This window comes from Panicum virgatum, chromosome 7N (assembly GCF_016808335.1).
Source record: "Panicum virgatum strain AP13 chromosome 7N, P.virgatum_v5, whole genome shotgun sequence".
Lineage (NCBI taxonomy): Eukaryota > Viridiplantae > Streptophyta > Magnoliopsida > Poales > Poaceae > Panicum > Panicum virgatum.
This window is the reverse complement of record NC_053151.1, coordinates 15,824,112-15,850,380: the sequence shown is the minus strand read 5'-3', so window position 1 is coordinate 15,850,380 and position 26,269 is coordinate 15,824,112. Positions and strand designations below refer to the sequence as shown.

The 26,269-nt window shown below is 46.9% G+C and overlaps 2 pseudogenes; both read right to left on the bottom strand.

Annotated features, from left to right (window-relative positions):
- LOC120683598 overlaps window positions 1-3,892 on the bottom strand; it is a 36,566-nt pseudogene extending 32,674 nt beyond the window's left edge.
- Window positions 3,893-8,377: 4,485 nt separating this feature from the next.
- LOC120683867 lies at window positions 8,378-16,585 on the bottom strand (annotated as a pseudogene).
- Window positions 16,586-26,269: the final 9,684 nt, after the last annotated feature.

Here is a 26,269-nt window from a genome sequence, read left to right as displayed (position 1 = left end):
AGTTTCTTCCACCAAAAAAATACATTGTGCCTGCCATCAACTGCGTGATCGAGACGCTTACCCGTCCCTGGCCGCCGCGCGCGCTCCATCCACCGGTGCCCTCCAAGTTGCGGAAGTTAGCCCACTCCTCCATGTTGGCCTTGCCGAGGACGACGGCGCTTGCACGACGCAGCCGGCGTCCCGCCTGACCACGGAGCCCAGCAGGGCCAGGGACCCAGCCATCGTGTTGAGCCGGTCGCGGGTCGCGATGTTGTCCTTGAGCAGCACAGGGATTCCGTGCAGCCCCCCGCCGCAGCAGCGGCAGGGACGACCCGAGCGCCGCTCGGCATCCGCCTGTGCAGCTTGCCGGAGCGCGTCGGGGTTGGCCTCGATGACGGCGTGGAGCAGGGGATTCAGCTGGCTGATCCGGTCTAGGTAGAACCGGACGAGCGTGTTACCGAACTACTACCGGAGAAGTAGGAATCGTCGGCGATATGGTGGAACTGGATGGATCGGATTCTCAGGCGACGGCGGATTACCGTCCCTGCCAACACCGGCGACTCGCGCTCGGTTCAGTTTAGTCGATACATTCCTGTTCAACTTCTTCTCCACGCAGGGAGGCATCTCATATACTACTTCCTCACCACTCTCTCATTTGGGTCTAGCCTGTTACATTCGCGATCCAGTCCGGCCCAACAAACCGGGTGTTCGGCTTGTGATGGCGCCTTGCCGCTTCCCGCTCTCCCTTAGCTCTTGGCGTAGTAGTAGGTGCTGGTAACTGGTCGGTAACATCCCCTCCCCCTTGAGAACCAGCTTGTCCCCAAGCTGGAGCTTGTGGAAACTGTTGATGGAGAGCTTCTTCATCTTCCCAGGTGGACAACTCCACAGGCCAGTGAGACCATTGTACCAAAACTTGAGAGATGGTACTGTCGTGACGCTGAAGAAGACGACGATCCAGAACCCGCTGGGGCACCTGCAACTTGCGAGACAAGTCAGGGAAATGCTGACTTACCGAAACATGAGGATGCACGGCCTTCTTTAACATGGATACATGGAAGACTGGGTGAACAAGAGAATTCTCGGGTAGTTGCAGTTTATAGGCCACGGTACCCACAGTGGAGAGAATTCTGAAAGGACCAAAATACCGGAAGGCCAACTTGTTGGAAGACCGCTGAGCAAGAGATGTCTGAACATAAGGTTGCACTTTCAAATAGACCAGATCCCCCACTTCGAAACTCCGAGCAGTTCTCTTCTTATCGGCTTGAAGTTTCATGTGCTTCTGAGCACGCAACAAGTGCTACTGGAGCAACTGCTGCGTCAGAGATCGCTCTTGTAACCATTGTTTCAAATCTGGAATTTGACAACAGTCGATGCCATCAATACCCAACTGTCGTGGCTCATGACCATAAAGAACCAGAAACGGTGTCTTATCCAGAGTGGAGTGGTAGGATGTGTTGTACCAGAATTCCGCTAAAGGAAGCCATTGAGACCACTTAGTAGGACAAACATGAACAAAGCAGCGCAAGTATGTCTCCAGACACTGATTAACACGTTCTGTTTGACCATCACTTTGAGGATGGTAGGCTGAGCTCATTCTTAAGTCGGTGCCAGTGAGCTTAAATAGTTCTTGCCAAAAATGACTTGTGAAGATGCGATCACGGTCAGAAACAATTGCAGCAGGAAGGCCATGCAGCTTAAAGACATTGTTCATGAAGGATAGAGCTAGTTGGAATGCTGTAAATGGATGTGTAAGGGGTAGGAAATGAGCATACCGAGAAAACTTGTCCACTACCACCAAAATACAGTTGAATTGAGCAGACTTGGGAAGACCCTCAATAAAGTCCATGGTGACCACCTGCCAAGCACCATCTGGAACAGGTAATGGTGAGAGTAATTCAGGATAAGCAACTCGCTCAGACTTAGCTTGCTGACAAATTGTGCACTGGGCAACAAATTCCTTGATACTGTGCTTCAAACCAGGCCAAGCAAACAATTTCTTTACTCTATTATATGTGGCCTCATAACCAGAATGCCCTCCAATGGCACTGGAATGGAGAGCATGTAGAATCTTGCTATGAAGAGTAGTACTGTTCCCCACCCAAATTCTATCTTTATACTTGATGAGACCATCTACCAGTTTGTAGTGACCCACTGGAGAAGATGTGGGTAGAGTAGTCAATAATTTGGAGGCAGCTTCATCAGATAAATATGCATGCTGTACCTCAGCCAACCAAGTAGGTTGGGCCGCAGAGAGGGCAAGCGCTTCAGAAGTTGATGGATGACACACTCTAGAAAGAGCATCGACAACTCTATTATCACACCCCTTTTTGTACTGGATTTTATACTGTAAGCCCAACAATTTTGTAAGTGCCTTCTGTTGCCAAGGAGTAGAAACCCTTTGATCATCCAGATGGATAAGTGATTTTTGATCTGTCTTGATAATGAATTCAGAATGGTGTAAGTATGGGCGCCAATGTTCAACAGCTAGCAAAATGGCAAGATACTCTTTCTTATAAGTTGAAAGACCTCTGGATTTTGGTCCCAATGCTCTACTAACAAAAGCAATAGGATGACCTCCTTGCTGCAATACTACCCCAACTCCCAGATCAGATGCATCTGTTTCAATTTCAAAAGGTTTGGTGAAGTTAGGCATAGCTAACACAGGAGTAGATGTTAAGGCAGACTTCAGAGCCTGAAATGCTGATTCTGTGTCAGGTGTCCAGATGAAAAGTTCCCCTTTTTTCAGCAGATTGGTTAGAGGTTTGGAGAGGACACCAAAGTTTCTGACAAACTTTCTATAGTAACCTGCCATTCCTAAGAAGCTTCTCAGGTCCTTTACATTCTGAGGTATAGGCCAGTCTTGGATTATTTGTACCTTTTTTGGATCAGTAGAAACACCTGATGCACTAACCACATGACCAAGGTACCGAAGCTCTTGCTTGGCAAAACTGCACTTGGCTAACTTAACTTTGAACTGATGCTCACGCAAAATAGAGAATACTTGGCTAAGATGAGTAAGATGATCAGACCAATTCTGATTGTAAACAAGAATATCATCTATAAAGACAACTACACATTTGCGAAGTAGTGGTGCAAGAATATCATTCATAACCCCTTGAAATGTACCTACCACCATACCACCTCCTAGAGCACCCGATGGAGAGGCGGAGACGAGCTGGTCGAAACAGACACCGAGGTTGTCGACGGCGATCTGAAGATCCGCGACACTCTTGTCTACTCCGGGCTTCCAGGCTTCGAATTCGTCCTTCGCGACGCGCATCTCCGTCATCGCGGACTTGATCTCGACGAGGCCTTGCTTGTTCTCTTCGAGCATCTTGAGGGTACGGTCGAATTGCTCGTCGGTCTTCATGGTGGTCTGCAGACGCGTCTGGTGGTCGTGGAACGCCAGGATCGTGTCTCTGATACCAGGTGTTACCGAACTACTACCGGAGAAGTAGGAATCGTCGGCGATATGGTGGAACTGGATGGATCGGATTCTTAGGCGACGGCGGATTACCGTCCCTGCCAACGCCGGCGACTCGCGCTCGGTTCAGTTTAGTCGATACATTCATGTTCAACTTCTTCTCCACGCAGGGAGGCATCTCATATACTACTTCCTCACCACTCTCTCATTTGGGCCTAGCCTGTTACATTCGCGATCCAGTCCGGCCCAACAAACCGGGTGTTCGGCTTGCGGTGGCGCCTTGCCGCTTCCTGCTCTCCCTTAGCTCTTGGCGTAGTAGTAGGTGCTGGTAACTGGTCGGTAACAGAGCGCCGTGGATGTCAGGCTGCCATTCTTGAATCCCTCATGGATGGCGTCAATGGTTGCCTCCTCGATCTGAAAGCCATGGCAGCTGCTGGAGGCGATGAAAGCGAGCACAGCAGCCGCGAGAAGCAGGCGTTGCCGAGCCATGCTAGTAACTTTGGTTAGTGTGAATGATCCACATCGTTGACCAGCAGCCGTAGGCTTATATAGCAGTTTTTGTTGGATGTTTTTTCTCGTCTGGCTTGGCGCTGCCCTGTTTGTATTCTTTATTCATTTTTCCATTGACTTTCACGCACGAGAACATGCAAGTCTGGGTGCATTGTGATCTATCACCACCATGGGTATCATAATTTTATTATACAAATGGGAGGCTTCTTATTAAACAAGTCGTGTAGGATCTAATCCTTCCATTCCAAATTATAGTTCATTTAGCTTTTTTTTATCCTATGTAATGACCCCTTGTATTATTTAAAACTTATGCAAAATATCATTTTTTTTGTTGTGGCTTGATTTATTAATAATAGCTTTTAAGAATAACTTAAATTTAACTATATTTGCATAAATTTTTAATAAAAGAAATAATAAAATCAAACAAATTATAATTTGGAACGGAGAGAGTGCCAACTAACTATACCAATGGGGCGAGTAGTTGAGTAGTGGACAGCCACGAACCACAACTGCAGTCCTGCTCTGGCTGCAAGTCTGTTTTAAGGCAATGTCTGGTGCTGCTAACCCACGCCGAATTCATCATTCATGTCCTAAGCCTACAAACACCGCTGAGTACCTGCAAGAACAATTATTATTCATTACAAGAACGTACCAGTAAAGTCAGTCTTGCTTAAGAGATGCGGAAAAGGTATGACTAATCTATCATCAGTTCAGATGTGCTCTGTACAAACACAAACAGTTTCAACTGTTTGTTATTTGTTCTCCTCCAATGCTGTAGCTGTAGATATACAATCAGTTGAACAAATTATTTATGCTCTTCTCTTAAATTCCGTAGGATTCACTACAACAAAAAATAATTTATTGCGACCTTTTTTTAGCACATAAGAGGCGTGCATAAAAATAACCGGTTTTCTTAATGACCAACAGTAACCGAGGTGATCATTTTTTATTAACCGAGGCGGCTAAAAAACCAGCATCACAAAATCGATTAATAGAGACAGTCAACATTAAGGTGGCCAGCACATAAAAGGACTTCTTTTCCCTTGCAAAAACCGGGCCCACCCGTCAGCTCTCTCCCTCTCCTCCTTCCTCCTTCCCCTCTGAACAAGGCGCGGTGCGGCAGGGCTTCGGCAGGAGCGGCGCGTGGCGAGGCAAGCGAGGTAAGCACGGCGCTCGGCGAGGCAGGCCTCTGGCGGCGTCCAGCGAGCCGTTGGGCCGTGCCGCCCCTCCGCTGCTCCCTCTCCCCGCGAGGCACACCGGCCTTGGAGCTCGCCGGAGCAGCGGGTGGACGGACGGCGCCCCCTCGCCTGCAGCGGACAGCCGCCCGGGGCGTCGGCAAAACTCGGCGCGGCGTGCAGGGCCCCATGAGCTTCTCATTCCCCTGGCCTACAAGGCCCCCTCTCCGCGGCGCCGGCGAGCGCATGGCGACGAGCGCATCGCCCCTCCGCTCCCTCACGCGCCGGCCTCGGTGGCGAAGCAGGGAGGCCCGCGGCCGCTGGAGCTGGAGCAGGAGAGCCGGCGCAGCTCCGGATCTCGCCCTCCCCGCAGTGGCCAGCGGCGTGGAACCGCCTCCTCCCTGTCCCTCCCCTTCCCATGGCGGATCCACGGGCGGCGGCGGTGGACGGAGCCGCCTCGGCTGCTCCGCCGCGCCCAGAGCAGGGCAGTCCGGTGGCGCTGGCAGCAGCAGCTCCAGCCCACCGGCGGCTTCTTCGGGGCTGAGCTCGGCGCGGATCTGCACCGGGCTCGAGCTCTCCGGCGACGCGTCGCGGAACAGCTCCGGTGGCGGCTCTCTCTCTCTTTCTATCTATCTTGCTGACGGGGAAGAGGGAGAGAGCTGACGGGTGGGCCTAGTTTTTGAAATGGCAAAGAAGAGCTTTTATGTGCTGCGGTGTGTTGGAGACAAAAATATAAAATCACAGTGTGCTGTGCACAAAATCAAAGAATGGAGTGTGTTGTGTACAAAATCACCATTTGGGGATCTGCCACAGACCAACTTCCCTTTTCTTATACTCAAATCCATTTGCATTGAAGTTGGTAGAAGAAGCTCATATGTTATCTCCAATATTGATTTATACTTCTGTCAATCTGATGCTTCTACAACTCCTATTGATGGGTTATCTTCAAGTTGAAAATTACAACCATTCTTACTTCAATTTTAATACACTACTAAGTAGGGGCGGATGAAAAGACATTTATAGGGACGAGTGCAGTACCCGCTCCTGCATCTTGCAGGGCGGGTGAGCCCATGACCCACCCTTGAAAGCATTGTGCCCATCAAATAAAATCATTGAAATACTTGATCAGTCTGCACAAGATCACATATATAAAATATATATAAATTGATATACTCATACAAGCACATCACATTACATATCCAAATCTTGAATTAAGTAGATACATAATCTTGTAAAATGGAATTGGCAGGGGCAACAATAGTGTTGTTTTTGTCATGAAAATGAATCGATACAATATCTGTTTTTTGACTGCCGATTCACGAGAATGGTATGAGCTTCGGTTTATGCGGCCTGAGGCATATCAAAACCTCATAAAATGTCTAGTATGTTTGAGAGCTATCTCAATGGAATTCCGAAAGAATATAAGCCACTAGTACTTCTGGGCGCGGCAACCTTGTGTTGGTCTGTTTGGCTATGCAGAAATGTTGTGGTGTTTGATAACAAAAAATATTCCTTTCTGCATGTTATTTACTCAACTACGCACTGGCTCCGTTCGTGGGCTATCCTTCAGAAGCATATCTTGCAGGACAAGCTTGTAGCGGCATCTCATTTCTTGGCACAGGTGGTCAAGGATTTTTTTGCCCGGGCACATGGGTGGCGGTCTAGACTTAGGATTGACAGTCATTAGTGTGGAATGTTATTTGTCAAACTCTCTTAGGCTGTGTGCTGGTTATGCAGAGGTCGGGAATATTTCAAGACGATGTATCCTCTTGATGTATTGTACATGAAATCAATAAAATTTCCCTTTTCCAAAAAAAAAAGTAGATACATAATACAATTTCTCCTTATAATGAGTTCGGGTTCAAGCACATAATAACAAGCATCGTGTTCAAGTTTATTCGTACACAAAGCATAATTACAAGTTACCGTACAGTACAAACTAAACCTGCCTTCAAACTACGAGATGTCGAACCACCTTGAGCACCATCTCCATCGCAAGTCAAACTAGAACACATTGGTGAACCTTTGATTCAAACAGGATCTTTAATTTGATCTCAAATTTTGAATCTCATATTAGCTCATTTGTGTCGTTAAGAAGTTCCGATCCGATCGGACACCGACTGGTTTAATTTCTACGAAGATTTTTTCAGATTTTACAGGTTCATCTATTCACCCCATCTAGACATCACCAATATTCTTTCAACCGGCCGCCTCCACGCCCAAACCATGCCCGCCCTTGCCTCGCCTGCCATGGCCGAGGGCAGCAGGACCCTTGCTGCGTCCGGCCTGCCCACGCCCGTCGGGGCCCTAGCTATGCCTCGCCTGCCCACACCCAACAGCGCCATGGCTGCGCCCGGCCTGCCCGCGCCTAGCAACGCCATGGCTGAGCTCGGCGGCGCCATGACTGCGCCCGGCCTGCCCACACCCGACGGCACCATAGCTGCGCTCGGCCGACGGCAAGGGCGGGCTGGGGATCGGCGGCGCCATGGCTGTGCCCGGCCGGTGACAAGGGTGGGCTGGGGACTGGAGGCGCCATAGCTGCGCCCGGCCTGCCCGCACTCGGCGGCAAGGGCGTGCTGGGGACCGACGGTGCCATGGCTACGCCGGCCTGCCCGTGCTTGGTAGCTCTATGGCTTCACCATGCCGGCAGCAAGGGCGGGCTGGGGACCGGCGAGGCCATGGCTGCGCTTGCCGGAGGCATGGGTGGGCTGTGGACCGACAGTGCCATGGCTGCGCCCGACCTGCCCGCGCCTGCAAACGCCATGGCTACGCTCGACAAGGACGGGATGGCGCTCAGCCTGTCCGTTGCGGCTCCATGCTGCACCGCCTGCTCACCTCCACTCCATGCGCGTCCACCTGCCCACCGCTGGCCGCTAAACTCCACTCCCCGCGCCACAGCCCGCACGCCTTTGCCCGTGCACCTCCGCCCCACGCGCTGCCGCCCGCTCACCGCAGCCCCTCGTGTTGCGGCAGGGGAGGCCTGGCAAGAGAAGGAAGGGGTGGCGGGGGAGGGAAGTAGTGGTGGCGGTAGGGAGGGTAGGCGGGGTGGATAGGGGAGCATCATGGTGAGAGAGAAGCATATGGGAGTGGGAGAGGAATGAGAAGGAGAGGGGAGGGAGGAGTCGGGTAAAAAAGAAAGAGGCTCACATCACAGGTGGTGATGCCCGTCGAACAACGTTTGTTCTGATTTAGAACTGGCGGTGATAGGGTGTTTGTTATAGCAGATTGTGTACTAGCGTATATAGGTCTGTGAAGGAAATGGCAAGATAGTGCCGAAGCAATATTTTCTCTACTGCTTGAACATCGGAGGGTTTCGCACTTTGGTAGCCTGCTCAAACGCATAAGCAATCTCAATCAGCCTTGGCTCGTAGCCCTTGAGCCCACCGAAGGATATGCCGAAGGGTGCTCCCTGCTCATCATAGCCAGCTGGAACCGCGATCCCTGGGAGGCCAGCGATGGCGAGGACCGTGGCAGAACTCGAGTCCGGCGCCACGATTGCATCTAGCCGGTCCTCCTTCATCTCCTTCTCCACGCCATTCGCTGTCAGATCGTCGAGCTGCTGGATCGCGGCCTTCTCAACAGAGCCAATGCCGGTGGTGTTTTTGGAGACCAAGAAGATGAGTTGTCCAAACTGTTTGAGCATCTCCTGCGATTCAGCGAGTCGGACTATAAGTTACACTTCATCAATGAGAAAGTTTATGCAAATGCATCAAAGAATTTGGAAGTTCGAACAAAGGCTCTGAACTAACTTCGTCTGGATGTGCATTGTTGAACTCAATTATGTCAGCCAGGGAACGAACGGGAGAGAACGATAAGTCAGATAAATAAGCGTTCAAGGATATCTTGAACTCTGCTGCTAGCGCAGCAAGCTCCCCACTGACAGTGGCATTCTGTATGACATCCAAGTCTGCGATGATAACCGCTCCATTTCGCCTTTCAAACGAAGAAGAGCATAAATTAGTTCGTCTCCATGATTCAACAGTATGACAAAATGAGCGACCTTTTGAGCACTATTCAAAGACCCAACTCACTTGAGTGTATTGAGATGCTGCTGGTACACCATCTGACGGACAGTTCCATCTTCGAAATCGAAAAACCCATTAGGAACGCCTATTCCCTTGCCTTTTAACCCATCAATCTTTAGGAACTGTGTGTATCCACCTTCTGGGATGTACTTGGACGCTGCTCTCGTGGCTACGGCGAGTTTGTCGTATCCCACAATAGCATCCAGCACATGGACGGCATCGGCCACTGTGCGGCAGATTGGCCTGCATTTGAAAACAAATCCATGTGATCCCATTTTTTACAGTACTGTGTACAAGATTATCAATGGTCATCATGTGCTGGTAACCACTGTTAAGTTGTAAACTTACCCAACTGTGTCCTGCCTCGGAGAGATGGGGAAGACACCAGCCCGGCTTGTCAACCCGACAGTCGGTTTGATTCCTACAACAGAATTTAACGAGGACGGGCAAAGTATCCATCCATCCGTTTCGGTTCCTAGTTGTAGCGAATATGGTACCATTTATGTCATTTCGAGTGATTTTGGTGATCGTATGACAACGCAATTAATGGGACTAATGGTTTTGTTAAGTGAATATTTCTAAATCTCCGAAATAAAGTAAAAAGGCCATACAAAGCATAACACGAAGAAAGAACTCAAAGAAATGCTGAATTGGACGAATTCTACTGAAATCAGTAGCACCGGAAGAATCAATGCCCATAGCATCGGTGCATCCGATGGTTGTCGGAAGTTCCGACGCCCTGGCATCGGTGCAAATCTAAGCACCAAATAGAGATCAAGCGAAGACCAAGTCAAGATAGTTAGCTCACCGGTTGAACCGACGGCGTCAAGCTAGGCATCGATGCATTGGATGTACTATGTTCCAGAGACAATATCAAGCACACAGGAGCCAAGCCTTCAGCACCGGTTCAACCGATGGTGCATCGGAGCATGGCGTCGGTGCAATGACGTCAGCAGAAGTGGGAGGTCCAACGGCTAGTCCTGGCACTGTGTGTGATCGGTTTGACCGACGCCCTATGCATCGGTTCAACCGGTGGTCCCTGGAGGCACTGCAACTGTGTCAAGAAGCCAATGGCTATTTCAGTTGCTGTGAGTGACCGGAAGTTCCGACGTCCCTACACCGGAAGTTCTGATGGCTACGCAGAAAACTGGCCAACGGCTAGTAATGGCTCTCTTGAGTTGGTGGCCTATATATATGCCTCACCCCGGCCATTTGAAGATTGCTGGAGTTGCTGAACATACCACACACACCCAAGAATATCTCCAAGCCATCCAAGAGCATAAAGATCAAATCCTTAGTCCTTAGCACAAGCTTTATGAGTGTTAGTGCAAGGTTAGCTCTTGAGTGAGTGATCAAGCAAGGTTTAGATCCTTGTGCTGTGGTTCTAGAGTGAACCATCCTTGTATCTTGGTACGCCGGGCATCCTTGGAGCTTTGGTGGCTCGCCGGCAAGTCAACGACCCTCCGGCTTGGTGTGGAGCGGCGTCGACAACATTGTGCGGGGAACGGAGACCCCTCCTTCGTGGGCAATCTCCCTTAGTGAAGATCGGGATCAAGGTGACCGTGATTGTGTTCACGGAAGAGACTTGATTGCCGGGAAGCGATACTCTTCGTGAGTGTTTCGACAACGTGGATGTAGGGGCGCCTTTGTGGCAATCCGAACCACGGGATAAATCCTCGTGTAGAGAGTTCGCTTCCTCTCATCCCTCTCTTTAAGCTTCCGCATTTCTTATTGCAACTTGTATGTCTTTACTTTCTTAGTGTAGTATCTTGCTAGGATTGGCTATAGGTTGTAAAACTCTTTTGGGATGAGGGTTACACACTAAGGTGAACCGTAGTTGCACATATAGATAGTTTGTTTTAGTTTAAGTTTTGTGCAAACTAGTTGGAGCCATAGGTTAAGGTTTTTAATAGTGTCTAATTCACCCCCTCCCCCTCTTAGGTTAGAGCACCCGATCGCTTTCAATTGGTATCAGAGCCGGGTCTCACTTCTCTCACAAAGAAAGCCAATTCCATTGGCAAATTTGTGTTTACCGGCTCATTAGATCGGTAGGCTTCACCGCCTAGTGAGTTAGCTCTTAGAGGGAAAGGATGGATCCTTTTAGACTCGCTCCACGGTTCGACGGCATGGGCTTCCAACGTTGGAAGGTTTTGATGCAAGCCCATCTCCAAGCAACGGGATTAAAGCTTTAAGCACCTTGATGATGAGAATGCCGAATCAATGTACTCACGCTTGAACACTCTTGTGAATGAGATTAATTCCTTAGGTGTGATGCAAATTGAAGACTTAGAACTCATTCGCAAGATCCTTCACTCACTCCGAAGGCCGGGCTATGATTTGGTGACCACAATTCTATATGAGAAAGAGCTCGACACGATGACACCAAATCAAGTCCTCAACAAGGTGATTGCCCATAAGCTACGCAATGAGATCATGACAAAGGCGCCATCTTCTTCACCAACACATAGCGCAGTTGCATGCAAACACATCAAGAAGTTGAAGATGGCCATCAAAATTAGCTCAAGTGATGAGGAAGAAGAGAATGCAAGAAACTCCTCAAATGATGAAAAAGAGCCAATGAACCCCAATATCTACAACAAGTAAAGAAGATGAACAAATGCTTTAAGGAAATCAATTCAATGGGGTATATGGTCTTTCTCAAAGACGGACCTCATCATCAACTTATGAAGGTTGAGAAGAAGTTCAAGAAGAACAAGCAAAAGAAGGAGAAGAAGCCCAAGCATGAATCATATGTCGTATTTGGTGAATGGGTAAGTGGTGGTGAAGAATCAAGTGTAAGTTCAAGTGATGAATCAAACAAGAAATTCACCACCCGCATGGGACCATCATCCAACACTTGCTTTATGGCCAAAGTTATGGATAGCGATGTAAGTGATGATGACTCCGACTCTCCTTTAACTGATGAACTTCTTGACCTTATTCATGAGCACCAAAAAGTCATAAAGAAGCAATCAAAGGAAATTAAAAACCTTAATGCTCTCAATGATCTAAATGCTTCTCTTGCTACAAATTTTGAAGATTTGATGTGCAAATTCAAATTGTTTAGCAAGGAGCATAAAGAGCTCAAATTAAAATTTGCGAGCATTAATGATACTAATGACTCTTTAGAAATGAAGCAAACTATCCCTTGTGCAATTCCAATCTCTAGGATAGATGCTTCAACTTCTTGCATTGATTTAATTGATGAATCTTGCTCTAACCCTTGCAATGAGAAATGCAATAAGGATGTTGTTGTAGAATCATATGATGATCTCATTGCCAAGGAGAATGATGAGCTCAAGCAAGAAGTGGAAAGGCTCATGAAGGACTTTTATAGATTGAAGGGCAATGGCATAGAGAGCATTATCAAGATAACCGTGAAGACATGGTGAAGAAGCTTGAGAAGGGGTCCACCGTGATTTGCTCAAAGTGCCACAAAGAAGGCCACAAGTCCAACAAGTGTCCTCAACCAAGGAAGAAGCTTCCGGATGAGAAGAACAAAAAGAAGCTCACAATTAAGAGTTCTCTCATCTACACCAAGCCCAACCGGAGAAATAAAAGCAATAACACCTCCTATATATAAAAAAGAAGACCAGTGGCAATGTGGTTGCTCACAAGGTTGGGAAGAAGGAAAGGAGTTGGAACCACTCTATTTGGGGGTCCAAGGACATCATCACAAATATGAAGGGGCCTCAAATGGTGTGGGTTCCGAAGGAGACTTGGAGCCCAAGAATGACTTCGGGGGATTTGGAGGCTTAAATTACAAGTTGAAGTGAAGATTCAAGTCAAAACAAGTTAAGCTCACAACTTGGACATTTATTGCCTAAGTCCCCCATAAGATAATAGTAGCTAGATTTAAATTCAAGCATCATGTAACTCCATTGCTCTTGCTAGGATATTTGCATGTCTTGCATCTCCTAGTGTGATATATGGTGGATTGCTTGTGTCATGTTTCTAACCCATGAGCAACCTACATGGTTTGATAAGTGTGTAGAAAGCTACACAAAGTTACCCTTATGGTACATGGACTTCATGAGGTATGTATTTCATATGTGTACCATGAACACAAGCTATAGGGTAAACTTCCCAATTGTGTTAAAATCAATGTGCATACATTTGTTTGTTGATTCAGACACTAAATGCACACATTTAGGGGGAGTTCATCCTATAGATTGTGATTTTGAGACTAACATATTTGCAAGTTTATCTTTTGTAGTCTCACGTGGAGTTAACACTCTAAGAGAATGTTTCTCATGATCAATGTGAACAAACAACTCTATAAGAGTGATTAGATAAATTGTGCTTTCATGCATATTGAGTCATGCTCTATTGAACTTAAATGCTCATATCTAAGTTCATAGGCTATGTGCTCATACATTTGCTTAACTTTAGTGTACCAAGTGCTCACCTCTTCAAAAGACTTTCAATTGGTATTGATTGCAAGTCACCTTAAATTTTGGTACATGCAAGGTAAACAAAAGCCCCCCCGGAGGTATGCAAGATTTTAAACTCATTCAATTGATATCATTAGCAAACCTTTATTATTTTAGAGCTACCTCCGAGCATGATATGATCTAAGCTTTCTAGTTATAACATCTAGTTGTGCACTTGATTTTCACATTATAATTTTGTGCACATACTTATGAAAACTTAGCTCATGTCATGCTAGTTTCGTGATTTTGTGATCCACCGTAGTAAATTTTCAATTGGTATCTTTATTGATATCATACAATTGGATCATGAGTCATGAAACAAACTCCCTAAGCTACTAATCTTCTCTTGAGCAATATTGTTTTGCAAGACCTTTTAGGTGCAAGACTATTTAGGTGATTTAATTCCAAAGGGGGAGAGATGTGGATCAAAGCAAGGCATGTTCCCAACAAAGAGGGAGAAATGTTCCCAAGAAGGAAAAGTATATTCCAAAGGAGGAGAAATGCCAAATGAATCAAGTCATGAGGGAGAAGTAGCGAAATAGGGGGAGGAACAAAAGGGGAAATCATGGTTTTAGGAAGAGGCCAAACCGTCATTGGATGATGGTAAGCATCCAAGCAATTGTAAGTAGTTTAATTTATCAATTCTTGCAAATTTTATACTTGTTTTGATTGTGTTGTCATCAATCACTAAAAAGGGGGAGATTGTAGCGAACATGGCACCATTTATGCCATTTTGAGTGATTTTGGTGATCGTATGACAACACAATCAATGGGACTAATGATTTTATTAAGTGAATATTTCTAGATCCCAGGGATAAAGTAAAAAGGCCATACAAAGCATAACACGAAGAAAGAACCCAAACAAACGCTGAATTGGACGAGTTCTACTGAAATCAGTAGCACCGGAAGAACCGATGCCCATAGCATCGGTGCATCCGATAGTTGTCGGAAGTTCCGACGCCCTGGCATCGGTGCAAATTTGAGCACCAAATAGAGATCAAGTGAAGACCAAGTCAAGATAGCCAGCTCACCGGTTGAACCGACGGCGTCAAGCTAGGCATCGGTGCATTGGATGTACTATGTTCCAGAGACGATGTCAAGCACACAGGAGCCAAGCCTTCAGCACTGGTTCAATCGATGGTGCATCGGAGCATGGCGTCGGTGAAATTACGTCAGCAGAAGTGGGAGGTCCAACGGCTAGTCCTGGCGCTGTGTGTGATCGGTTTGACCGACGCCCTATGCATCGGTTCAACCGGTGGTCCCTGGAGGCACTGCAACTGTGTCAGGAAGCCAACGGCTATTTCAGTTGCTGTGAGTGACCGGAAGTTCCGACGTCACTACACCGGAAGTTCCGATGCCGACACAGAAAACTGGCCAACGGCTAGTAACTGCTCTCTTGAGTTGGTGGCCTATATATATGCCTCACCCCGGCCATTTGAAGATTGCTGGAGTTGCTGAACATCCCACACACACTCAAGAATATCTCCAAGCCATCCAAGAGCATAAAGATCAAATCCTTAGTCCTTAGCACAAGCTTTGTGAGTGTTAGTGCAAGGTTAGCTCTTGAGTGAGTGATCAAGCAAGGTTTAGATCCTTGTGCTGTGGTTCTAGAGTGAACCATCCTTGTAGCTTGGTGCGCCGGCTATCCTTGGAGCTTTGGTGGCTCGCCGGCAAGTCAACGACCCTCCTGCTTGGTGTGGAGCAGCGTCGACAACATTGTGCGGGGGACAGAGACCCCTCCTTCGTGGGCAATCTCCCTTAGTGAAGATCGGGATCAAGGTGACCGTGATTGTGTTCACGGAAGAGACTTGATTGCCGGGAAGCGATACTCTTCGTGGGTGCTTCGACAACGTGGATGTAGGGGCGCCTTTGTGGCAATCCGAACCACGGGATAAATCCTCGTGTAGAGAGTTCGCTTCCTCTGATCCCTCTCTTTAAACTTCCGCATTTCTTATTGCAACTTGTATGCCTTTAATTTTTTAGTGTAGTATTTAAACTTCTGCATTTCTTATTGCAACTTGTATGTCTTTAATTTTTTAGTGTAGTATCTTGCTAGGATTGGCTATAGGTTGTAAAACTCTTTTGGGATGAGGGTTACACACTAAGGTGAACCGTAGTTGTACATCTAGATATCTTGTTTTAGTTTAAGTTTTGTGCAAACTAGTTGGAGCTATAGGTTAAGATTTTTAATAGTGTCTAATTCACCCCTCTCCCTCTTAGATTAGAGCATCCGATCGCTTTCACTAGTGCCACTGCTACCATGTTTGCCGCCGCTGCTATCGCCGGGCCTGTGCTTGACCCACAAGGTGGCGAGATAGAACATAGGGATTCTACAATGTATGTACATACATGCAGTAGGTGAATTCAACCTGTTAATTGCTGACAAAATGCTAAAAGTAGTATCAGAAGTTCAGAACTGAAGTAATTAATTTGGTGAAAGAAATCGAAAGATTTTGTTCAAATCAAATTCAGTTAATCTCTCTGTTTTAAATATACAGTGGAAGGAAAAGTGGAAACACTGACCTTGCCCTGCCCTCCACGCGCGCTCCAACCACCGGTGCCGATGGCGCTGCGGAAGTTGGCCCACTCGTCCATGTTGGCCTTACCAATGACCACGGCGGCCGCGCGCCGCAGCCTTGCCACCACGCCGGCGTCACGCCGCACCACCGAGCCGAGCAGCGCCAGGGACCCGGCCGTCGTGTTGAGCTGGTCGCGCGTCGCGATGTTGTCCTTAAGAAGCACGGGAACGCCGTGCAGTGCGCCGATCTCTCCGTCACCCGACGACCGCCGCCGCTCGGCGTCCGCCCGCGCAGCTTGCCGGAGATCGTCGGGGTTGACCTCGATGACGGCACGGAGCAGGGGGTTGAGGCGGCTGATCTGTCCCAGGTAGAACCTGACGAGTGCCGTCGAGGTCAGGCTGCCGTTCTTGAACCCCAATTGGATGGCGTCAAGCGTGGCCTCATGAAACTCGAAGCCGTGGCTGCTACCGGCGGCGCGCGCTAGGGCCGCGGCAAGCAGCAGCAGGCGGAGCCGAGACATGCTGGTATTACAGTTTGAATGTTCGATATCTGCTGGCGACGATGGGCGAATGGCTCGTGACTGATATAGAAATCTGTTTCTGCCCTCTTTTTTTGTTCTTCCATTTGTCAGGCTATGAACGTTGGACCTATTCTGATCCATGTGAACGTTAGACGCCTGCCTTGTAGGAAAGCATTGATCCCTCCCATGAGCTTCCAAAATCTAGTAGTGGCGTCAAGTTCTCCATTGTCAGAATCGTTGGAGACATGGTGAAGTTGGCTACAACTTATACGCACACCATTCTGCTCTAAAAGCAATTAGCAGGATATGAAAAGAAAACAAACTAATTGTTAGCAGTAGGATAATTGGGGAAGAAGAGAGAATTGGGGAACAGGCTAGAAGAACTGGAATTGGGATAGGACGAGCAGAGGTCAGATTAGGATTCAGAATTTGTCACAGGTTTGTTCATACCCCTCTCCACTTGGTCTCACGTACGCCATACATATAGCGAGCACACATACCGCCACAAACTACAGCCATTCTGGGCCAGCTAGACGAACATTCTCCTTCATGGGCCGAGTCGACTTGCGAGGCCCCTCCGGTGCCCATTCAGCATTCCTGCCAGAGGCGGCGCTAACACTAATTTTATTTCTTGTGTCATAAAAAAATGGGGAAAACGAATGGAAGGATAATAAGTAGTTCACAAGATCCAATAAAAAGTATCGGTTCACATGTACGAATTTGCACCACTTCAAGACAGAACAAGATAGCAGAGTCGATGCCGTCCGTCCAACAAAAAGATACTACCTCCATCACTCTAGGAAATCTTGGACAGATTAGTGAGGGAGTAAGATGGCCAGGCCGGCTGCCCTACCGGTTGCAGCACAGGTCCAACTCGGTAATCAGATAATTAAAGGATCTGCATGCTCTGCATGCGGGTTAGTTGCCGCTCGCCAATGTTTATTGGGGCCATGCAGCATGTTTGTTGCTTCTCTTTAGCGCCATGCAGATTTGTTGACACTCGAATAAAAAATATAAATTGCGCTAGGCACAAAATGAAAGACTATAGAGGGTGTTCACTAGCACCAAAAAATAAATTTCACCGGCGCCAACAAATTACTCCCGGCGCCAGAACCCTGACGACGTGGCCTATAAATCTATGAAATCCAGCAGCATATTGCCACTTCGCTCACCATCCTGTCACCCACAAAATCAGCATGGATATCAACATTACTGCGGAGAACTAGATCATCTACCTGGCCTTAATCATGTGATTCCAGAGTAGGAAGAAGATGGCTCAATTGACGTTTATGAAGATGGACATGACAAGGTTAGTTGTGCATCCTTTCGACCAAAACTTTGTTGCTGCCCATGGAGAAGAATTTATCCCATGTAAAATTACCAGCAATATGTACTAAAGAGGAATCGCCGGACACAGTAGAAGTCCATGACCATGAATATCAGAGGATTAGGGTCAAAGATTTAAAAGAAAGAGAAAGCCATATAACACACGTACGCAAACCCTACCCCTATGAGCATCTTCGAAGACTGAGCTAGCAAATCCTCGAGATTGATGAAGTCACCACAGGTGCCTCGTTGTCGACGGGAACGTCGTCTACCACTAAATGCACAACGTCGTTAAATCCTAGAATATTCGCTCCCAAGGGGAGTCGAACCCAGGACCTCAAGCACTATAGAGGCTCTTGTAACTACTAGGTTACATGCCCTTTTGCATATACCAAGCTTTACTTGAGATAAGCAATTGTGGAAAATTAAAAAGAAACAGCACAACTGTGATTGCTCATAGGCACGTCACTTCAGCGTGTATGGCAACGGCCCATGGAATGCCATGCAGATGGAGTGCCAAGTTGATGTTAAGTCGAAGAAACCAAAAAATTCTGGTAGGAAATGGATTGTTGTGGAATTAGTGGTGCTAGTATTTCATTATATAGGAGGACCACTATTAGGTCAATAGCAGACGCCCTGTCTATTAACAAAAGCACACTGGATAAATGGTTTAAAGATGTGGGCTAAGACGGCACTCCAGATCACCCGAGCCTTATTTGAAGGAAATGTTGACGATCGAAATTGGCCGCAGACCAGACCAACCGGTCTTACTGGTCATCTCAAGCGGTCTAACCGGTCTGAGATGTTGTAGCTGATCCGGCAGAAGCTGACCGATCTGACCGGTGAGTCTGACCGGTCCAGGCAGAGTCCGAGTACAACTAGGGTTTTAGCGGATTTAGATCTTGTAAACAGAATTTCTTGCGGGGTAAGTCTTCCCCCACCCTACAAATATAAAGGGTCATGGCCGATTGAGGATACAACCCAATCGAATCTATTAAGAACACATCTTTTATCTTTTTACCTTATTCTCTTTACCCTAGCTTTTCCAACCTCTACATGCCGTTCTTTCCTCGTCTTCATGGCGTTTGAAGATGCCCTAGCTAGCTTGCCGAGCCTAGGGCAACCCCACACGCGCTTGCCCCGACGGGGTCCCTCCCGGGTGAACGTTCGTTGGATCGTCGTCGTCCTGCACGGCGACCGGTCTGACCGGTCCCTCTGACCGGTCTGACCGCTCCACGCAGGAGGCACTGCAAGGAGCCCCTTCTCGCGCTGCGCGATCTAGCGCGTTCGTGTGTTGACCAGAAAAGGCGTCAACACGAATTGATGACTCCGCTGGGGACGAGAATCAGGCTGTGATGGCCGATCCGTCAAACCCTAGCAATATATCGTCACATGAGGAACTATTTCAGGAGTATCGGCGAGAATGCAATCAGGCGGATGAAAGATTGCTTCTATCCTGTTATCGTAAAACAGAGCAAGGCGTCATCAAGATAAAGGAGTGGAAGCCACCATCCACGATTGATCTATTAAAAGAGGTACAATCTTCAGATACTTTATCCGATGCTCTATCTGATCTTGTCCAGCATTTGATTGATCAAGAAGCTAGTTCAATTCTAGTTCCTGTTATTCAAGAGTCGGTTATTAAAAAGCCGACTAATAATCCTTGCAAAGATTTGCCAACTTGTGATGTTGCTTGTCAAGATACAATTTGGCCGTCCCAAGCCGAATTTGTTGACCCAAAATTCCCTAGAAAGAGTGTAGAGACTATATCTAGTACTTTCACGCTCGGACGGCAACAAAACAAAGACAAAGGTGCCGGTTGTGCCTCAACCGGTCTGACCGGTTTGCAAACCGGTCTAACCGGTTTGACCGCCTCTTCTAAGGTTTTGCAAAATAAGTCAAAATCGAGGATGGTTAAGCCGAAGAAACCTGAGATCGGTGTTTGGAAAACCGTTCAAGCCAAAGATCATAATAAGCATCAAAAGGTAAAGCCGAAGCCCATTGGAGAGTTTCCTGCTAAACCTCCAAAACAAAGAGATGCTAAAGATGCTAGTCGGCCTAGTAAATTCAAACAACCAAGATCATCTCCAAAACGTCAGTTTTGTGATAGAAATCGGCAATAGAATAATTTTCCTACTTCATCAATGCCGTTTTCCTCATATGAATCACCTATGCCTATGCCATGTGGACCTTATTTTTACATGCCTAATTCTTGTCCAACATGGTCTTATAATCTTTGGATGCCGGTTTCTCATAATTATTTTGGTCAAAATCATGTTACTTACAGAGAGCCGGTAATTAATGAATCATCATTTAGAAGTAATGGCCGTTTTCACCAAAGAGATCGGTCTATGCAGGAAAATAAGCATTAGGTGATCAAACAAGTCTACCGTGTCAAAAGGGATGGTAGATTAAATAAAAATTCAGATTTGACACTAGATAAAGAAAAGCCGATTGTTGAAGAGTAATCGGATAGCTCAATTGGTAAAATTGTCCCCAATGACGATCATGATTCAAACAATATCGTCGAACAATGTTCAAGTTCGGCTGGGGGGGCAAGATAAGAGCAACCATATCGGTTCTAACATGTAATACACCAATTTAAATTTCAGCTTTAATAATAAATTTAATTGGCTTTATTTAATTTTCTAAGGTTTCATATGATTAGTCTTGCATTTAATCTAATTTTGTTTCACAAGTAAATAAAATTTTTTCTTAGGTCAACATGTGCATTCATGCTGGTGCATAATTTTATTTGATTGAGTGTGGTTTGAATTCAAATTCAAATTTGAATTCAAATAGGTTTAGTTTGGTTTGAAATAGGAAATAGAAAAAGGAAAGGGAATAGGAAACCCAATCCAGCCCAACCCAGCAAAACAGCCCAGCGGCCCAGCCGCGTCACCCTCTCCTCCCTTTCCCTTTTGGCCGGCCCACCTTCCCCGCTCGGCCCGCTTCACGCGCACAGCACAGCGCCCGGCCCAGCTCGCTCTCCCGCTCCCTCCGCTCGCGCTCAGCCCAGCGCCCGCTCCCCGCGCCCTCCGCTCGCCCAAGCGCCGTTTCCCTCGCCTGCCGCTGACAAGGCGGGCCCAACCGTCAGCCACGTTCCGCAGCGCAGCGCCGCGTCCCGCTCCCCTCCGACTGACACCGCGACCCCACATGTCATCTCTTTCCTTTCTCCCTTCCTCCACGCGCCAGCGATCTCCGCTTCCTCCGCCCGCTCACCTCGCCTGCACGTGGACCCCGCCAGCCCTGCCAGACCCACCGGCCAGCCTCCCCGCACGCCCTCCCTTCCAGAACCTTCCCTGCCCGAGCCCAGGATAACACCGCGCTGTTAGCACGATCCGCTTCTTGCGTGATCTGCTCCGCCGCGATCACCGCAGCCGCTTCCAGTGCGCACGCACGCCCAGAATCACCGCAGGCCTTTAATTGGCCCCTGCGCACCCACCAGAGCCCTATCTTGCCACCAAAGCGCCGCTGTAAGGATCACCGGGGTGTCCGACCCTAGAGGGGGAGGGGGTGAATAGGGTCGCTAATCGCTTTTTATCCTAGGGCTCAAACTACTTGCATAAGATAAACCTAACACGTCCTACACATGCTAGTTATGACTAAGGTTTATCTATGCTACTCTCTACTTACCCCTAAAAGACTTGCAACCTAGCCAATCCTAATCAGACTAACTAGGAAAGTAAGGGTATGCAATGTAGAGAAAATGAGGAAACGTAATGCGGTAAGTAAAGAGGTAAGTGCAAGAGGGATGCAAACTCCCGAGTAGACACGGTCATGTAATGTGGTTCGGCATAAACGCCTACGTCCACGGGACACCGAGGCTCTTCCGATCACCGTCTTGCACTATGCCACCAAGGCGATGCCGGCAAGCAAAGACAAGTGCCCCTAAGACACTGAGTCTCGTGCACCGCCACCGTCTCTCTCGGTCACCCGGTCGTAATCCACTACGGAGCTTCTCTACCAAGGTGGGGGCCTCCTCTTCCCCCGCACAAAGTGTCGTTGCCACTCCACACCAAGACGGAGGGTCACACGACGGATCACAAGTTGCTTGCCGCAGCAAGGCTTCACTCAAGGGAGCTCTCGCAAGAACTAATCCCTATTACAAGCACTAAGCACTCTTACAAGTGTGCTTAAGCCTATATGATGTATAATGAAGTTCTAAGGTGGTTGGAGATGATCTTTGGCTCGTGTATGCTTCCTTGGTCTCCAGCACTATTCAAATGGCCGGGTGAGGTGTATATATAGGCCACCAAGTCTTGTAGCCGTTGCTCCAACGGTCAGTTGAAAATCTGCGTATCACCGGAAGAACCGATGCCTCTGGCGGGGTAGCGTCGGTTCTTCCGGTCACTCATAACCCGAAGTAGCCGTTGAACTTCTGACAGCTGACGCAGTGATCATCGGTTGAACCGATGCTTTGTACCGATGTATCACCGGTTCATCCGGTGCTTAAGAATCTTCTCCTGGGCGCTGACATCATTGCACCGACGCAATACTGCGATGCACCGTCGGTTGAACCGGTGCTGAAGAAACTTCTCCTGGGCACTCGACATCGTCTCTAGAACATAGGACGCCCAATGCACCGATGCCCCTTTTTGACCCGTCGGTTCATCCGGTGCTCATAAGCTGACTTGGCTTTGATTCCCTTCTGCTATGGCGTCGGTTCTTCGGGCCCCGTAGGGGTGGCCCTTCGGGCCTTACTACGCCTATCTTCTCTTTTCTATTTGTCATCACTTGAACCTAAAAGCCTGAGAATGGTCATCTTAACAATCATATTAGTCCAAGTGTTGTGTTGTCATTCGATCACCAAAATCACTCGAAATGGCATAAAAGGTGCCATGTTCGTTACAATCTCCCTCTTTTTGGTGATTGATGACAACACAATCAAAGCAAGCATAAATTTGCAAAAATTGACAAATTTAACCACTTGATACCAATTGAAATTAATTGAAAACCGCTTACGCTTGCTTGGATGTTTACCATCATCCAATGATGACTTGGCCTCCCCCTAAAACCATGATTTCCCCCTTTGTTCCTCCCCCTACCTTTCTACTTCTCCCTCATGACTTGATTCACTTAGGTATTTCTCCCCCTTTGGGATATGCTTCTTCTCCTTGAGCAAAATACCTTGCTTTGATCCATATTTCTCCCCCTTTGGAATCAAATCACCTAAAAGATCTTGCTCCAACAAATGTCTTGCAAAACAATATAGCTTAAGAGAAGATTAGTAGCCTAGGGAGTTAGTTCCATGATTCATGATCCAATTGTATGATATCAATGAAGATACCAATTGAAAACTTCACTATGGTGGATCACAAAATCACAAAACTAGCATGACATGAGCTAAACTCTCCATAAGTGTGTACACAACATGATGATGTGAAAATCACGTGCACAACTAGATATTATAACTAGAGAGCTTAGATCATATCATGCATGGAGGTAGCTCTAAAGTAAATAGGATATGACAAAGATATCAATTGAAAGAATTTAGAACCTTGCATACCTCCGGGGGTGCTTTGTTTACCTTGCATGTACCAATTGAAAGTGACTTGCAACCATTTGAAAGTCTTTAAGAGGTGAGCACTTGGTACACCAAGGTTAAGCAAATGTATGAGCACATAGCCTATGAACTTAGATATGAGCATTTAAGTTCAATAGAGCATGGCTCAATATGCATGAAAGCATAATTTATCTAATCACTCTTATAGAGTTGTTTGTTCACATTGAGCGTGAAAAACATTCTCTTAGAGTGTTAACTCCACCGTGAGACTACAAAAGATAAACTTGAAAACACGTTAGTCTCAAAATCACAACCTATAGAGTGAACTCCCCCTAAATGTGTGCATTTAGTGTTTGAATCACCAAGCAAATATATGCACAAATGATAACAATGGGAAGTTTACTCTATAGCTTGTGCTCATGGTACACATATGAAAGACATACCTTATGAAGTCCATGTACCATGAAAGGTGACCTTGTGTAGCTTTCTACACACTTATCAAACCATGTAAAACACTAGGTGATGCAATGCAAACAACCTAGCAAGGGTAAAGGAGCTACATGATGCTTGAATTGAAAATTTAGCTACCATTACCTTATGGGGGACTTGGGCAATAAATGTCCAAGTTGTGAGCTTAGCTTCTTTGGCTTGAACCTTTACTTCAACTTGTAGGCTAAGCATCCAAATCCCCTGATGCACTTGTTTGGTGCCTAAGTCTTAGGAACCCAAACCTTTTGAGAGCCGTCCATGGTATGAATAATATCCTTGGGCACCCAAATAGGTCGGTTCCATCCATATGTTCTCCACCCCACGACATGAGCCACCACCTTGCCATTCTTCTTCTTTTCAAGTATGTAGTGGTTACTCTTTTGCTTGTTCTTGTTGGTGGGCTTGGTGTACATGTATGATGTATTCAAGTATGGAGATGAGTTTTTCTTGATCTCCTTAGCCTTCTTGTTCTTGTTCAAGTTCTTGGGCTTGCTATTATCTTTGCCCTTTGCTTTGCCCTCTTTCTCCTTGCATTGGTAGGACTTGTGGCCTTCTTTGTGACACTTGAAGCAAGTCACGGTTTCTCCCTTCTCAAGCTTCTTCACGCCCGCGGAGGTGTTATCTTGAGAAGGTTGGACTTGCTCTTGAGTGTACTTTCCTTTGAGCTGCCTCAAGTCCGTCATTAACCTTTCTACCTCTTGTTTAAGCTCATCATTTTCCTTAGCAATGAGATCATCATATGTTTCTACAATCACATTCTCATGGCAAGGGGTTAGATCACAAGAGGTAGACGCATCTACCTTGTCAATAGAGATAGCACAAGGAATATTGCAAGGAAAAGACTTATCTGATGATGATTCACTTTTAGATTCAAGACTCTCATATTTCATTTTAAGTTCTTTATGCTCATTGTCTAACAAATTGAATTTGTTTAGCAAGTTTTCATATCTTGAGACAAAAGAAGCATGAAGTTTTTCTTTAGCCTTGAGAGTTTTGATTTCTTCATTTTGTTTAGTGAGATATTCTTGTTGATTATGAAGAAGTGTCATCATCTCACTAATTTCATCGGTTTCAACATCGGATTCATCATTGGAGGAGGAGTCATCACTTACATCGTTATTACCTTGTGCCATAAGACACATGGGTGGTGGTGATAATCTCCGAGGGCGATGGGTGGTGGAGCTCTTGGAATTTTTCTTGTGACTTGAGCTTTCACCACTTTTCTTGAGTTTGTAGATGGCGGAGAGAGCTTGGGGTCTTGACTTGTTCTTTTTCTTCGCCATCTTCTCCATTCCATCCGCACTTCCTCTAATGAGAGTTTTGTACCCAAGCTCATAGAGCTCATGTGCGTGCTCGGCAATCTTGCGGTGATGGTATAGCACGGCCCTTGGATATTCTTCATCACTATCTTCCTCATCCTCTTCTTCTTCTTCACTTGAGCTTGATGAGTCTTGTCGCCTTGATTGATTTTTGCATGAATGCTTGGCGGTGAGACTCTTTTTGCTTGAAGAAGAGGTGGACTATTGCTCTTTCTTCTTTGTCATCCCCATACTATATTCATGGGCAATGATTTGATTGATGACTTGGTTGGGTGTAAGCTTGACCAAGTTTTCCTTTTGCAAGAGTGTATTGATGATGTCGTAGTCGGGCTTGCGAAGGCTTCGGAGAATCTTGCGATTAATGTCCTCATCTTTAACTTGATTGAGACCTAAGGTATTAATTTCATTTACAAGAGTGTTTAATCGTGAGTACATGTCATGAGCATTTTCATTTGAAAGTTGCTTAAAGCTACTAAGCTCATCGCCGAGAATATGATATTTTTGATTGGCAACATCCTTTGTGCCCTCATGATTCTCGACAATTTGCCTCCATATCTTATGAGCATTTTCATTAGCAAAAACACGATTAAACACACTATCACATAGAGAAGACAATAGAATTGATTTGCAATGGCATCATATTGTCTCTTGGCCTTATTCTCATTTTTCATGCCTACTTCGGTGACACGCCAAATATCAAGCCCACGGGCTTGGAGATGTGCTTGCATAAGTACTTTCCAACGTGGAAAACCCGTGCCATCGAAAAACGGAGCCCTATCGGTACTCATCCCTTCCCCGGACATAATACTCACTCGACGGTGAAGTCGACGGGTCTCTTACGAGCTTTCTCACAAATTTACCAATAGAATTGGCTAATCCTCGTAAGAGATGTGAGACCAAGCTTTGATACCAATTGTAAGGATCACCGGGGTGTCCGACCCTAGAGGGGGAGGGGGTGAATAGGGTTGCTAATCGCTTTTTATCCTAGGGATCAAACTACTTGCATAAAATAAACATAACACGTCCTAAACATGCTAGTTATGA